Source organism: Athene noctua, chromosome 2 (assembly GCF_965140245.1).
Source record: "Athene noctua chromosome 2, bAthNoc1.hap1.1, whole genome shotgun sequence".
Classification (NCBI taxonomy): domain Eukaryota; kingdom Metazoa; phylum Chordata; class Aves; order Strigiformes; family Strigidae; genus Athene; species Athene noctua.
Genome location: NC_134038.1, coordinates 137,994,155 through 138,008,543, shown reverse-complemented (window position 1 = coordinate 138,008,543; position 14,389 = coordinate 137,994,155). Strand labels below are relative to the sequence as shown.

Below are 14,389 nucleotides of genomic sequence, written 5' to 3'. Positions count from 1 at the left end.
GGAGTGAAGAGGCCAGAATTTCAGTTCTCACATGCAAAGCCTGGCTGTTCAGGTTTCAAGCTAAAAACGAGACATATTCAGGCCTGGATTCCCTCATGTGGAAATCCAGCCTTTCATGGCTGGAAAGTGTACCAACACTCTGGCTTTGTCTCCTCATGTGTGAACTCTGAAACTTTTCAGTGGAATTAACACATTGATTTAGTCTGTCTAAATAATCTTTCAGTCTGTACACAGTATCTATAGTGAGCTAATCATTGGGCTATATTGATTTCTTTTTGGTTTCCTAGATTTGATGAACTTGTGTAAAAGAAGCATATGGCTTCTAAACAAAACTTCCTTTTCAGTGAGTTCTTTACTCCTATTCTCTGCAGAGGCAGAAGTAGTAAGTTAAGTCTGGGTGGAGGATTGTCCTACTTGCTTTATCACTGGCATTGCAAGATTTTCCAGACGAGTTTGAGCAGTGCCCAGTGCCCCACTGGGAACCCATCAAATCCTGCACATTGCAGGTGATGGCATCCTGCATGTGGAGCCTTTCTCAGGATTTCACAAAGAGTGTTGTAGAATCCTCCTACACCAAGAAATGTGGAGTGCTAGTGGTCCCCCAGTTCTCTTTCTGTAGAGATATATGCTGCCTATGTATGCATATGCTGTATGTATGTATTTATTCATTAAACAGACTGCAAACAATTGCTAAAAGCAAAGCTGATTGCTTACAAGGACTACTTATGGAATCTTTTTTCACGTTGTAGAAAAAACTAGTCATTTACACACAGTCTCAGTTGGTAACATAAAGAAGCTGCTTTCTCCTGGTGTCCCATCTGTTCTGACACTCCTTTCCTCCTCCTCTCTTCAGATTGCATCCGATTTTCATCTGGCAGTTTCTAAAAAGTTTCAGTCTCCTTTTCAGTTCTTCAGCTTGAAAGCTGAATCTCAGGCACCACATTTGAGACAAATTTCTGTGCCCTTATCTCAGGGACATCAGGGCTGTGAATGTCACCTTTCCCCTGTTCTCCATCCAGTGCCTGCTGATGGAAAAAGTGATAGATGCAGGTTGTCTCTTCACTGGGTTATCCTGCAGATAACTCTTTGTAGGTACACATTACCATAGCTGCCTCCCTGAAGAGGAAGGGTGGGTGGTGGAGTTGTGGTGTCAGATAGGGACTTGGGAGCTCCCCGTTCTGCACGGGCTTCCTCCGAGACCTTGGGCTAATGACCGAATATCTCTGTGTCTCAGATCCTCCTTAATACATGGAAGTGTTGCTTCCCTGCTTTCAGGAGCATTGTGAACATAGGCGCTCAGGATGCTCTCCCACACTGATGTGATGCTTGAGTAGTTAGGGTGCACTGGCTGGTTGAAGGATGCTATGGATAGGCTGAAGCAGCTTCCATTTTAAAGTCTGAACAGATTGCTTCAGGTGACAGATTTTTAATGTGGCCTTCATTTCAGGAGACCCCCTAAAAATCTGCCTCTCTGATTTTATTTTAGACATTTTCTTGTAGGAAACTACGCAGGAACTGAAGGAACGTGCTCCAATTTTACAACAGAGCTGTGGGTATCTGTGCTAATTTGTGTGGGATCCACAGCCATCCGTAGAACAGAGTTGCTCTCTTCTTTCACTGGGTGGCCGTATTCTCCCTGTAATTCATCTGTTCTCACTCTCCCACCCTCAGCTGTTACACAGACACACTTATGTATACGTACAGATATGACTATTTCTTTCCTGATGCAAAACTTAGTTTTGTACTCTGCAGGGAAAAAGACTACAATTCCACTACAACATTTTCCTTTTCAGCTGCTCTAGCAATGCACTTAAACTCTGTCTATATTTGCCGGTTAATCAGTTGACACCTACTGTTTTCACTGCAGTGATATGTAAATAGTAAATATTTGTACTAGACAAAAGCTATACAGTAAATCATGCATATACATACTGTTTTAAAACGTTATTAGTTTTTAATTTGTGTGATGTTCAATATGTATTAAGGATCCCCTAAGAATAGAAACAGTAAAAAAAGTAGCAATTTACTCATTTAATTATGGTAGAAATTAATATCTTACCTGCTATAAGAAGAAATAAAGGTTTAGTGTTCCAGGAGAAATGCTGTAAAAGTTGCTTGACCATTGTAATGTGAAAATTAACTATAATCTTGTAGGCATTTGCAATTTTCCTTGTAATTCATTAATGCTGCGGTTTCCGATATTCCAGTGCTCTCATGTATGGAAAAGATCTGCATCAAATGGTTGGGAGCCCATCCTGCTTGAAAAAAATCCTATTGATTAAAATCTAATAATACTTCCCATTCTGACGATTCTTCATTTGGGCAATTTTGCTAATGCAGCACAACATGTAATATCAGAATGCCTGTGTCACCTTTGTGTGATAAAAATAATTTGTTCCAATCCTTTTTACTTTTTTTCCCTTCTGATTTGCCATGCACACGTTAAGTGCTTGCTACAGCAAAACCTTCTCGCTTTCCTACCTTAGACAATATATTTAATGAACTTTATATGTATTGTACTGTTAAGGGCAAGGAGCTAGCTCTAAATAGACTATGGCTTTTACGAAAATGAGAGCCCTGAAGAGTTGCTTCATCATGGGAAATCACTGCCAAATGTCATGTGAGCTCTTGCTTTCCTGGCACACACAATGTAGAAAAACATTTTCATTTTTAGCATCTTGACATTCAGCTTTTTTGACTGCTATTGCTTTACCACATTAAAATACATTGTTATGAATTTGCTTATATTGAAATAACAATTGAGATAATATAGAGATATAGATAATTAAAGGCTTAGATCATGCTATACAGAAACATCTTAGATCAGATAAAAACCAGCATTTTATTTTTAGCATAGTCTAGTTTTTAATAAGCTAAAGCCTAAAATCTGATGAATTGGCAATGATTTTGTGATTTGATATTCAGACGGGATGCATCCTGAATACCAAATGAATGAAAGTTACTGTGGACTATCATTGATGCATTTTTTATTTTGACCTTGAAAGCTGGGTTAATTTAGTATTTTCCACATTGCTAACCTTGAAACACAGTAATTGGAAAAACAGTGCTGAAGGTTAACACTTCAGTTATCATGGGGGAACAGCTTGAAGTTTATGGGGGTGGAGGAGAATTGTCTTCAAGATCTTCAGATAGCCTGAAAGTTCTGGTGATGACAGCACTTTAAATTATCATTATCCTAAAAATGTCCTTCTGTGCCAGTGAAGCCTCACATAGCTAAAAGGAATGGTGATTGGGGAATGGGGTTTAAGTAATGTCAGGAGAAGGGGGATGCCTGAGAAGCTGCTAATCAAACTCTTCTGTTGCTGTGCAAACATATCCTCCTGCATTGTGGATGTGTCTCCTCACAAAATATCCTCCGGCACATTTGGTAGGTCAGGTGAGTCGCTATGTGTAAAGGTTATACCTCTTACAGCAAATAAATGCTCATAAGCTTAAGGTTTTGTCTCTTTCTTTGCTGGTTGTTAACAGGCAGGCACTGCATCAGCACAAACTAAGGGTAGATGAAGAAACAGCTTTGCACAGGGAGCGTTTCCTCTGGAATACAGAGATGTATAAGACAGAGACAACAGGCGTTTTTTGTCTTTATTGAGTGGGTAGTTACACTGTTAACTGCACATTCATTACTTAAACTGGAAAAAAAATCCTAGCAGAGATCTTCAGGAACATTAGATTACGATCACTTGCATTTTAAGGGAGCAGAGGAAAAATGAGAGCAACTTCTGATTAGGATCATCTGAAAATATAATTCATTTTATTAAAAATCTAACAGAAACCTAATATTTTAGACACCTAATATTTTAAAGACTTTGTCTTTTTTTCCCCCAGTCAAATAATTGTGGTCTCTGTGTTTCTGATTGCAGTCTCCTAATCCTCCAATATCTGTGTTAAAATTCAAGGCATCCATAAGGCACAAGTCCTCCTGACCTAGTGCTGTAGTTATGATGATGCATAAAATAAATCATTGCAATTACTGAGGCAGTCTCAAGCACTTAGTAACTCAGGCGATTGCTTCTTGAAACATGACTGAACTGAAGAAAGGATCATTAGTTATTTCCCTGGAGTACTTGGATATTGTAACCCTCTCCACAGGGTTCTATTAGGGAGTTAAGACCTGGCCATTTGTTCACACATCTCATTTTATCTTTCCTTTACTCAAATGCTCTGTGACAGCTGATGAATACCAGAGCGTGCCTCTTCTTCACCCACAGCATCTCCTTGCCTGTCAAAGTTCAGGTCAAATAGCAAATGACCAACCGGGTGGGAAGGAAGAGCCCAGTAATGACAAAGTAAACAGGTTTAAGAAGTCATTACGGGAAGGACTTATGAGACAGGCTGACTTTCTGAGACATCTGACATATAAATAATTTCCTGAATAAGGAGGAATAAGCTGGTTATATGAGATCTCAAGCTTATACACAAATAAACCTGTATAAAACTATATAAATTGTATGAAGCTATGAAGGTCAGGCAGGAATTGAAGCCAGAAATGGGGGAAGGCAGGTCAGGATCAGAGATACACAAGAGTTTAGGTTTTTCTTGGGTGACATCACAGATGTTGGCAGGGTCTGGGTGGTCTTTGCTATGCTGTCTAATGGTAATGGGATGTGCTGAGAGGAAGAGAATGGGATCAGGAGAAGATACATACCAGTGGACATTTGCATCCCCAAGTGGAGCCCTTGCTGGCTGAAGAAACCACTGTGTATACAGTGTGGTATTGTAGTGTTGCTATCTCTTCGTATAGGTAATATTGCTTCAGGTTGCTCAGGATGTCAAGAAGGATGAGGTATTTTGAGAGAGGAGAAAGAGAGTTTATTTACTCAAGAAACTGGTGTTGATGCTGCTCCAGGTGGTGAATGAAAACGATGGGGAAGGGAGCCTTGTGTTGGCATGATAGTGGCTGGAAAAGTAGAGCTAGAAAAGGGCAGCAGGGAAGTGCAGACAAAGCCTAGCAACTGATGGGTGTTCATGCTTTATAGATGGGACTGGCAGTAGAGCAATATGATTTGAGGGGGTTGTTGTGGAGAGAGTTGTCTTCATTAAGAGCAGGGAAGAGGGGAGGCCCTCTCGAGGAGAGGTTGTTATGTTAGCTGCTGATAATATCTGAGCCCGGCAAGACATGCAGCGGCGTGGTTCGGGACGGATTCAAGGGTAGATCAGATGTCCTTATTCTGGGGGTGGCAACATCCATCAGAAGGGTGGGGCAGATGGCTGGAGGCAGCAACAGCTCCAGCTGCCTCAGTGTGATGTGCTGCTGCACGTCTGGCAGCTCTTCATACTGTCAGGAAGACTTTTTTTCTAGTGCAGTTGTGAACGGTCTTCTGATGCCAAGGTACAAAGTGACTTTGAGAGCTACACTCTGTCATTTGTAAGGTTTCATGGTCTTTGACTGAAGAAATTCCTAGCAAAACATTCAATGTTTAATCTGTTTTTCAAGATTTGTTCCTATTTTAATGATAGATCTGGTTAGATTATCCCATGCAAAAATGACAGTTTGGAATACTTCTATCCACTTCTTGTAGAAGAGAGTAAAACTGTGCATGTTCCTCTACAAAGGAACCATTCTGTGTGGAGGAGGACATACAAGTGCATGGATGAGTGTTTACTCAAGATGCCTTGCATCTCATTGCAGATACCATGTGACATACCAGTTAACGTGGTAATGATGCATTTTTCATTCTATAACTTGAATAAATGTTGAGATTGTCTTTGGTATAACTAACTTACCTGCCTCCTAAAGTTGGGCATGATTGTATTATCTAACGAAAGCACAGAGGAAGCTCCCAACGTTCATACTCGAATAAATTTTTAGAGCATGTAGCTGGTTAAGAAACAGGTACATGATTCCACCTGGAACAAAATAAAAGTAACTTAATATGTGAGTATTTAAAATGGTAAAATGGGAGGAACATAAAAGTTATTTCATAATGTGGTGACTGGCATTGTAAATTTTTCTGTAACTTCTAGTGTTTGTGACACTTTGCATTTCTTCCATAGATGAAAATATAATTAAATTTACGATTTTATAGTATTATTCTTTACACAGTCATGCAAGAAAACACATTTCATTTTTTCCTTGTAATTCTTTTCTTCTTGTAATCTTGCAATAAAATTTCTTTATTTTTTGTGTGCTATAACCTCCACTTTTGAATTAATTATTGCTGACAACAGCTGGTTAATTGTTAACCTGCTCTTTCTCACCTCCCTTCTTGTTTTCTTTTTTACTTTTGCTAAATGTGGACAACAAGCCTTGTAACAAAGCAAAAAAAAAAAAGGAGCCTTTAATTTGCTTCTGTATATTAGAAAAATACACAGAACATTAGAAAACAGATACATTACATTAGATACATTAGAAAAAAGCATCCTGTACAAAATCAGCCTGATTTTTATTTCTGTAGTAGACTACTCATTGACATCAGTAACTATTTTATCCTACACAATATATGCAAAATCAAATCACATTTCCTGCTATTAGATGGAAAGAGTGAGTTTTATTTTTCCTTCTAATTCCTTTTTCCTTTCTTTTTTTGTCAGCCTTATTGCACGCTCCATGTATTGCTGTCTACTTATGATATCAAGTCTGCAAGTGATTAGTGGCTTATCTATTTTTGAATGATTTAGATACATGAATGAATTAGCAAGAAAAGAACCATGAGAAAGCATTAGTAAAAAGGCTGGTCATTTCAGGATGTTTTGGAGGGAGTTAAAACCATCACCCAAACCCCAGAAAACTGTAGTCATAGTGATTCATGCTTGTCTCAAAATAAATCACCTCATTATATTTAACTTAGTTGAAAACAACCACCAAAACACAGGATATAAACTCTACTTTGTGACGTCTACTGTTGCGCTAGAAGTTTAAATCAATTGGTTTTATTTTAAACAGTAGCTTTGGATATTTTTTTTTTTTACTCCTTTACTCAGTGTTCTTTTACTTGTGATGTTTGAAGACCATGTTAAATGTCGGTGTGTTTGAGAGAGTTTGATCCTGGAGTTCCTGAGAACGGGCTGGAGCTTTATATAGTATTTTTGGTTTTAAAGTTTATCTTAAGCCTTTTATGAGGCTAGAAGCAGCTCCTGGCCTTTATTGAGTACTCTCATGAAAAATCAACTGCATCCTTCTGTAAGCATAAGGCTTCAACAAAAAGGCATATGCTTTACAGTAATAAATGTAATGAACAGCACCTCAGTTTAATAGACAAATTTTAATATTCCTAGTTTGGAGTCATGGTTTATAAGGAGATACTGTATTTATTTTATTTTATTTTATTTTGATTAGAGTAATGGCATTGGCAGCATTGAGAGGTGCTATGGACATAAGGCAAGAGGCAAAGGTTTCTCTGTTAGAGAGTAAGTGGATAAGTCAGGTTTTTAAAATAGTATTTTACTTCACACCAAGTATAAATTGGAGTGAAAGGCTAAGAAAGGGATCAGCAGTCTTCTCTGTTTGACTTAGAAGTTGTGTGTGTCCAGCACTGGTAATTAGAGCATTATAAGGCTGACAGTGTCATATATTTACTGCTATCTCTTTTTCATTCCTTCAGACCTTATTTATCACTACATTCCTTACAAAGGCTGTAAGGCCTTTGTACGTGTGTCCTTACCAAACTGAATATTAGTCTATGTTAATAAATCAAATCCACTAATGTTAGTGAGCTATCTTCTGCAGTTTTCATTCTTGTGTAAAAGCTATATGGAGACTGCTGTAGAAGCTAACTTCCAACCCCCCTGGATGTTAATTAAGTTCTTTTCTAGTTAGTAACTTCTTGAATTTCACCCTTCTGATGTTAAGATTATTCTCAAATATAACTTCTGTATATCTAGTCAATCATCTTCCGTTCTTTCCCTAAGGCATATGACAATAGTAGTGTGTGTTATCAGTCCTGGGGTATCTGGGTTAAGTCTGCAGTCCTCTGCAAATCCTTGTTAGTCCTCCTCCCTCCCTGGCCAAGACATAAATCCTGCAGTTTTTATCTCATTTCCCTCATGCTTGTCACTGCAGCTAAGGTTTGATCCACTGACATCAGTGGAAGATACACTTCGGTAGCTCAGGGGATTGAACTGTTGCTTCATCTACATATGCAAGGGAGATGTGTCTAGTGCTTGAATTCTGTCCTCTAAGAAAACTAACATTTGGGGGGCAGGGGAGGGAAGTTTCCATTCTGCTTCTGGTGAAAATAATACAATTGCAGAACTCTCTTGGGGCAGAAATAGAGATTTAATTTTTCTGCCACTTGTCCTGGAAACCTTGGGACCTGGGCCTCCAGGCTGTATGTAGCTCCAGGCCTGATGAGCTCCTGGAGGGCAGGGGATGCAGAAGCCCTGCCAGCCTGGGGCAGGCAGTATGTGCCAGCGGCGGGGGGAGCCCGGCAGGCTGCTTTTTGTTCAAATTGACATGTGCTGGCACTGTTTCTGTTGCAGTAAATCCACTTTTTTTTTTTTTTCAGTAGAAAAAAAAGTTGTACTGGAAAATTTCCAACCAGCTCCACACCCCACCCGCATTGATTGCAAGCCCACTGGAAGGGGTGGTTGGCACCTGCCCCTTTTGTTCTACAGTCACATTAATTTGCCCTGGTCTGGGGCAGGTTCTTCTACAAATACATGTGCTCTAGGCCTGCAATTCTTCCATATCCAGGTATTTTTGAAATAAGTGCTGCCCTGCCAGCTGTGAGAGAATGATAACAATACTGTCCTCATGTCTTTCGTCTCTCTCTCCCCACTCCCTCCTCCTTTCTTTTCCCCTCTGCTTTTGTATGCTTACAGAGAGAAGGTCTCCTAGGTTGTCCTTGCCAAGGTGGTAGTTCTCTGTCAGGCTGTCAAACTTATCTACTAATAGCTATGAAGAGCATGAGCTTCAAGAAAGTGAAAACCGAAATGCATAGCCTTCAGTTGTCTTAAAAAGACATTTTTCATTATCTGACAAAGAGATGTGGAGTGTTAAGGTTATGATATCATTACTTCGGTGGTTGTTACACCAGTAATTTTTTTTTTTTTCATGCTATTTTAGAAAGTGTGCCCTTTTCCCTGTGTTAGACACATTGCTTCCTTTCATTAAAGCCTGATCTGTCAAAGTGCCCTCACCTTAAATGATGAGGTAACTGGGGGCCAGTCAGAGGTACAGGCAATTTGATCTCGATTTAGGGCATTTCTTGCTACTAATCTGCTATGAAATGCCTTGTGAGGCTCCTTTTTTTCTCATTCTTTTTGTCTTTCTTGAACTACACGGATTTTTTCATGTTTTATAAGTGGCCTGCACAATGAAACCCCAACCTCGTTTGAGGTGGGACCACCACTTGGGAACATCATGAGACTGAGCTTTTTTTTTTTCCCTAGGACCTAACCGCAGCCTTTCTGCTCACATAAGGACTCACATTTAGCTGTGCCCTATTCCCATGAGCGGTTTCTTTCTTCTTAGTAATAGGGAAAGCAGAAATAATCCTACTCTCAGCAGTTTTGGGATTACAGGGAAAAATTGAGTTCCTTGATGTATGACTGTGTAGGGATATTAATCTTTTCCCTGATGCCTGTTGTCTGTCATCTCTGTCTTACCAGCACTGTCCTTTTGACCCCTCTACAAGGGTAACTTGTTATTAACGTTGCCTTTGCTGCAGATACTTGGTATGCAGATGACAGCACCAACAGTTTTTCTAAAAGGGCTTGTTCTGTGTATTATTGGATGTGATATTCAAAATTGTCTTCAGCAACAAAGGATTTTGATTTTTCTTTCTATGCTCTGGCTCATGCTCATTTTACCACCATTTGCGAAGTTGATAAATTCAGAGGAGGTTGTGTTGAGTCAAATGTCGGCTCTTTGTTGTGCATCTCTGAGACAGATAGCTCAGCGTGAGGCCACCGGAAAGTTTTGGTATGATCCTTGGGTGCCCTTTGCTGGGGGACGTGGTGGTCGAATCATTTAAAGCATTTTATGGTTTTATAGACTGGTCAGAAGTCACTGAGAGCCAAAACAAAATCACTGTGTCAGGCATTTTAATGTCATTAGTGGATTTCTGTTTCTCGCAGCATACTGTGAATTAGCACATTTTAATGAAAGTAGATTTAGCAACTGCAGAGGGAAACAAAAATATTAAAGTACAAAGAAGAACTGGAGAAAAGTTCATGAGATGAGAAAAAAAAAATTTAATATGAATATGCCATGAGTGCTGTTCATGTTCCTGCAGTCCTGTAAGGTAATTTTTCCCTTGAAATTTGGAAAAAATGGTGGTCATGCAACTAACTACAAAATCAGCAGTCCCATGGAAAACATTTTGTGCGTTAATAATTTAAGTAGAGGTAGAATAGTAGCTATTTTTTATTTTAACCTTTTTAGAATAAAGAGAGGGTAACTGTGGCAGAAGAAATACCAGTCTCCTCCTTATACAACTTGGATAAGCTGTGCTGGTGACTTTGAAATGTTTTTCTTTTGCTGTAGTTGAAAGTGAATCAAGGCTATTAATGCAGATTTCAGTCTGTCTCAAAACTGAAATACAGCAACATATTCTGAGATGGATTACCCACAGAGATCAGAGATATTGTCGTCCATCTCCACTTTAATTGTGATGTGTTCATTTCCATTTTCTTGTCAAATAAAGAGGAATAGCCTCTAAAGAATAGGGTCATTTTTGTACATCTGTTTGTACTTTGGTGACTTTAAATCCAATTCTGCTGTCTCCACAATAACTGATTCCAGGGCAAATCATAGTGAAGTGTAAGCAAGCAATCTTCTTTAGTCTTTGATAGATGCTGTCTGAAAGACTGTCTGTTACAGAAGAAGCTGTTAATAGAATGGTTTAAGATTTTTTTTTTAACCTTCTTCCATGTTTGTGATATAAATATGTTTGGATTTTATAGCTAGGATTCATGTCATTGTCTACTATTACTAGCTTTGGCAAATGCCTCACATTGTAAGACTTCATTTTCAGTTGCTTCTAAGAGTTGTTGCATCTTATCTGCTTATTCTGAAAGGTGTCTGCCTCAGCCTATTTAATTTTTTTTAATGAAAAATGCAGTTAATGTGGTTGAGAGTCTGCTAAACGTAAGGTTTTGGGTAAATACTGTTCTGCTGTGTTAAATCTGGCAGTAGTACTCTGAAAAGCTCTTCCGGCCTTCAGATGTATGTCTGAAATGGGATCTGAAATCCCTTTGGGGAAGAGTCCTTGTTTTTTTGCCCACCCAAAACTGGCCCAAGTTGGAGGCCAAAAAAATGCAGTTTCTACATGCTCTGTAAAGAGTTTTTAGAGCTTTGCAGGTTAATATTTGAAGACTCAGTAAGCTCTGAGCATGCTTCAGCCTGAGCTGTGAAGGGTTTTCTTTACAGCTGTAGCTCTTGGCTGTTACAGCCAGGATCTGCTTGTAGGATCTAATGAGCTTGGACAGAGCTCTGACCTACAGCAGCTGTAACCCTGTAACTTTTGGTGTGTCCAAGCTAGTTCTCAGTGGGCAGGTTTGGGGACCTCAGTGTCACACTGCAGAGGCAGGCGCTTCCAGCCTTTGCAGTGTGTACAGCAGGGTCGCAACAGACAAGGATGTTTTGTCTCAGCTTTGACCACAGCAAATCCTCAATATATGCTTAACAGGGCAGAGCTGTAGCAAGGAGCAGGACAAAATATTAAAAAAAAAAAAAAAACAACAAACAAACAAAAGCGCCTTATTCAAAGATGCTAAATTAAAGAATACCAGTCAGGGTTTCCCAGTTTTCAGACTTGACCTTTCTGTCTTTATCATGTTTTTGTAATTCTTCTTTTGCATAGGTAATATGCTCCAGGGTTTGATTATAACATCCAAGCAAAGAGATACCTGCCCAGGAAAACAATCAAAGACCTTGTTATTTTGTGGCTTTTGTCCTGCTCTGTCAGCTATTTGGGCATCTTCCCTGAACTGTAGAAGAAGCCTGTTTACACTTGTGCTTCTGAGCCCCCTTCCAGCCTCCACTTTTGTATTTCACACCTCTTACATGGAGGTATTTGTGTGTGTGCAGGGAAGCTCCATGGATTCATTAAGGGAGGACGGTCTCCTCTTCAGAACATGAACAGCCCCGGGAATTCTTCACGTATGCCTTTTCCCGTACCTCTCAAGGGCATGCCCTGGCACCAGCATCAAAAGATATAGAGGCAGAAATGATCAGCATTATCTGATTGTGTTGAGTCACTTTTACCAAATTATGCTATGAAAACAAAATGTTCCTGCCCTCCGTAACTCCTAGAGGAGGCAATTTCTGTGTTACATAATGTGATTTGGAAGCAGATAGCCTGTGTAAAGTTTGCTTTCTTGCATGTTACCCAAAGAAAATTCACTTTGGCTTTGCTCAGTTGTTTGGCAGCGGAAAAATCTGCAGACTGGGTTTTCCATGCTCCGTTAAGTTTAGTCAGGTTATCTCTTAATTGCTGCATTACTTCTTTACCCATTGGAACCAACAGTGTGGGACTCTCTCTGGATCTGGGGTTTGCCAGGGTAGCTCAGGGTCTGGGCCCTTTTTTAAAAAGGCAGATGGAGAGATGTTGAAGAAAAATTCTGTTGTTGGGAAGTGCCTGTTTTGCACTGCTACTTAGGGGTGTTTCAGACTAACAGATACTTCAGTAATGGGTAAGATAAAGAAATAAATCTTTACACAGATGTCCTGTCCCATGGAGGAATGATGTGAAAATGCACTTTCTGTTCAGTGAAGCAGGCTTCTGAATATTCTGTGTCCACTGTAGAGTGTACTGTTTTTTTCTGTTAGAAAGCTGTTAGAAGAGCTTTTTAGCACTGTTTCTAGAAGTGGATGTCTTTTGTAGGAAGAGGGGAGGTAGCACATTCTGGTTGTTGGTTTCTAGCTAATTAAAAGGCCAAACTCAGGAATTCAAGGGACATGGAAATATCCCTGACTGATACCAAAGTTATCGGTTGCTTTGGCCAGAGATAGGATTCTTCCCAGCCAATTGCGAATAACCCAGAAATTTAACATCTTCCATAAGGAAGCTGGAGTGTCGTGGCTGTTTTCAGCACTACTGTATGTGTCTCTGCTTTCTTCTGCCCCAGTGGTAATTCAGAGGGTCATATTCCTACTCATGCAAAGCGTAACCTGCACAAGTTAAGACCCGTTAAGCAAGGACTTCCAGCTGTTTCATTCCTATAAGCATATAAATATTTATATCACCCCAGGGTTCCTTTCATGCTGAAAATAAAGGTAGCACTCGTCAGCTGTTAAAATATATTACCCAGGAGCTAAATGACTTATCTCAGTATTAGGAAGATGGATGAGAGGAGTGGAAAATTGACGATAATATTGGTTGGAAGATCTACTGAATCCAGAGGGACTTAATGTTTACTTGAAACTCCTGCTGGGAAGTGACGTAGAGGTTGATAGTGCTGTGTTTAGCTATCAAGAGATGATTAATTAAAAGCTGTAATAAATGTGAAATGTAATGGTTGACACACACAGAGCTTCATGGACACTAGCTAAATTTCTTAGTGATGGATAACGTGCACCAGGGATTGATTATAACATCCAAGCAGGATGCAAATGGTGCTTCTGAAGGCACAACTGAGAGAGACAGGGAGAGTCTGCACAAGTGACTTGCTCAAGGCCACATGTGAAGCGAGGCAGCGATTCACCTCTGCGACATCTCTGGTGCGTTACTCCTTCCCGTCCCACCTCTGCGAAAGCATGGGTCCAAACATATTCTGACCCAGGCCGCTGGGAGTCATTTCCCACCCTCTGCACTGGAGCAAAGTAAACACCAAGTACGCAGTGGGGGGGGGGGTGCTTAAAGCCAAGGTACCAGTGTAGTGTCACCCGAGTGAACTGCAGTTCTCCTGCTGATCTGCAGCACGACCCTGTGGTGGCCTCTCTGCCCCAATTCATCTGCCTGGACGTAAAATGAGAGAGCTGGTAGCGCTGAGCCTCTGTGCTCCTGCGTGGTTGGTGCAGGTTGCTTAAGCAAGGGCTGCGTAAAGGTCTGAAAAAGTGTTGGAAGGCTTCGTATGATGAGAATGTCTTTTGAGTCAGTCTGCTGACTTTTAGGGACTCAAGGTGCTGCCTTGCTCTTCAGTACACGCTGCTGTCACTTGGGGGCCCCTTACATCCTCCTCCTCATCTGCCACAGGATTTAGATGGAGCATGCTGAGAGCAGCCCGCTTTTCTTCCAGCAAGAATTAATTATTTCACAGACCATTCAAGATTCTGATAAATGAAGCGTGTCTGGATATCATTTTAGAGTAGTATCTGTAGTGAAATCAGAACTTGTAAAAATTGGGAAGATACATAGGATTTGTCTGTGTTTTGCTTTGTTGCCAGGTGAATTGTTGTTGCTTGTGGTATGTTTAAAGGGTCTGACTGAACACAAAAATATGTCATGCATAAGTAGGATTTTAATGAAATAATTCTTCCCTTAAA

General features: G+C 40.1%; 1 protein-coding gene and 1 long non-coding RNA gene across 4 annotated transcripts in view; one reads left to right on the top strand and one right to left on the bottom strand.

The window, feature by feature from the left end:
• Positions 1 to 2,505, bottom strand: part of LOC141958006 (uncharacterized) — a 62,665-nt gene extending 60,160 nt beyond the window's left edge. Inside the window, exon 1 of the long non-coding RNA XR_012633221.1 lies at positions 2,060 to 2,505. This is a non-coding gene — a long non-coding RNA (uncharacterized LOC141958006). The remainder of the gene's footprint in view (positions 1 to 2,059) is intronic.
• The window catches only part of RAPGEF5 (Rap guanine nucleotide exchange factor 5), a 163,744-nt gene that overhangs the window by 80,162 nt on the left and 69,193 nt on the right, over positions 1 to 14,389 (top strand). The gene's annotated exons all lie outside the window — the stretch shown is intronic.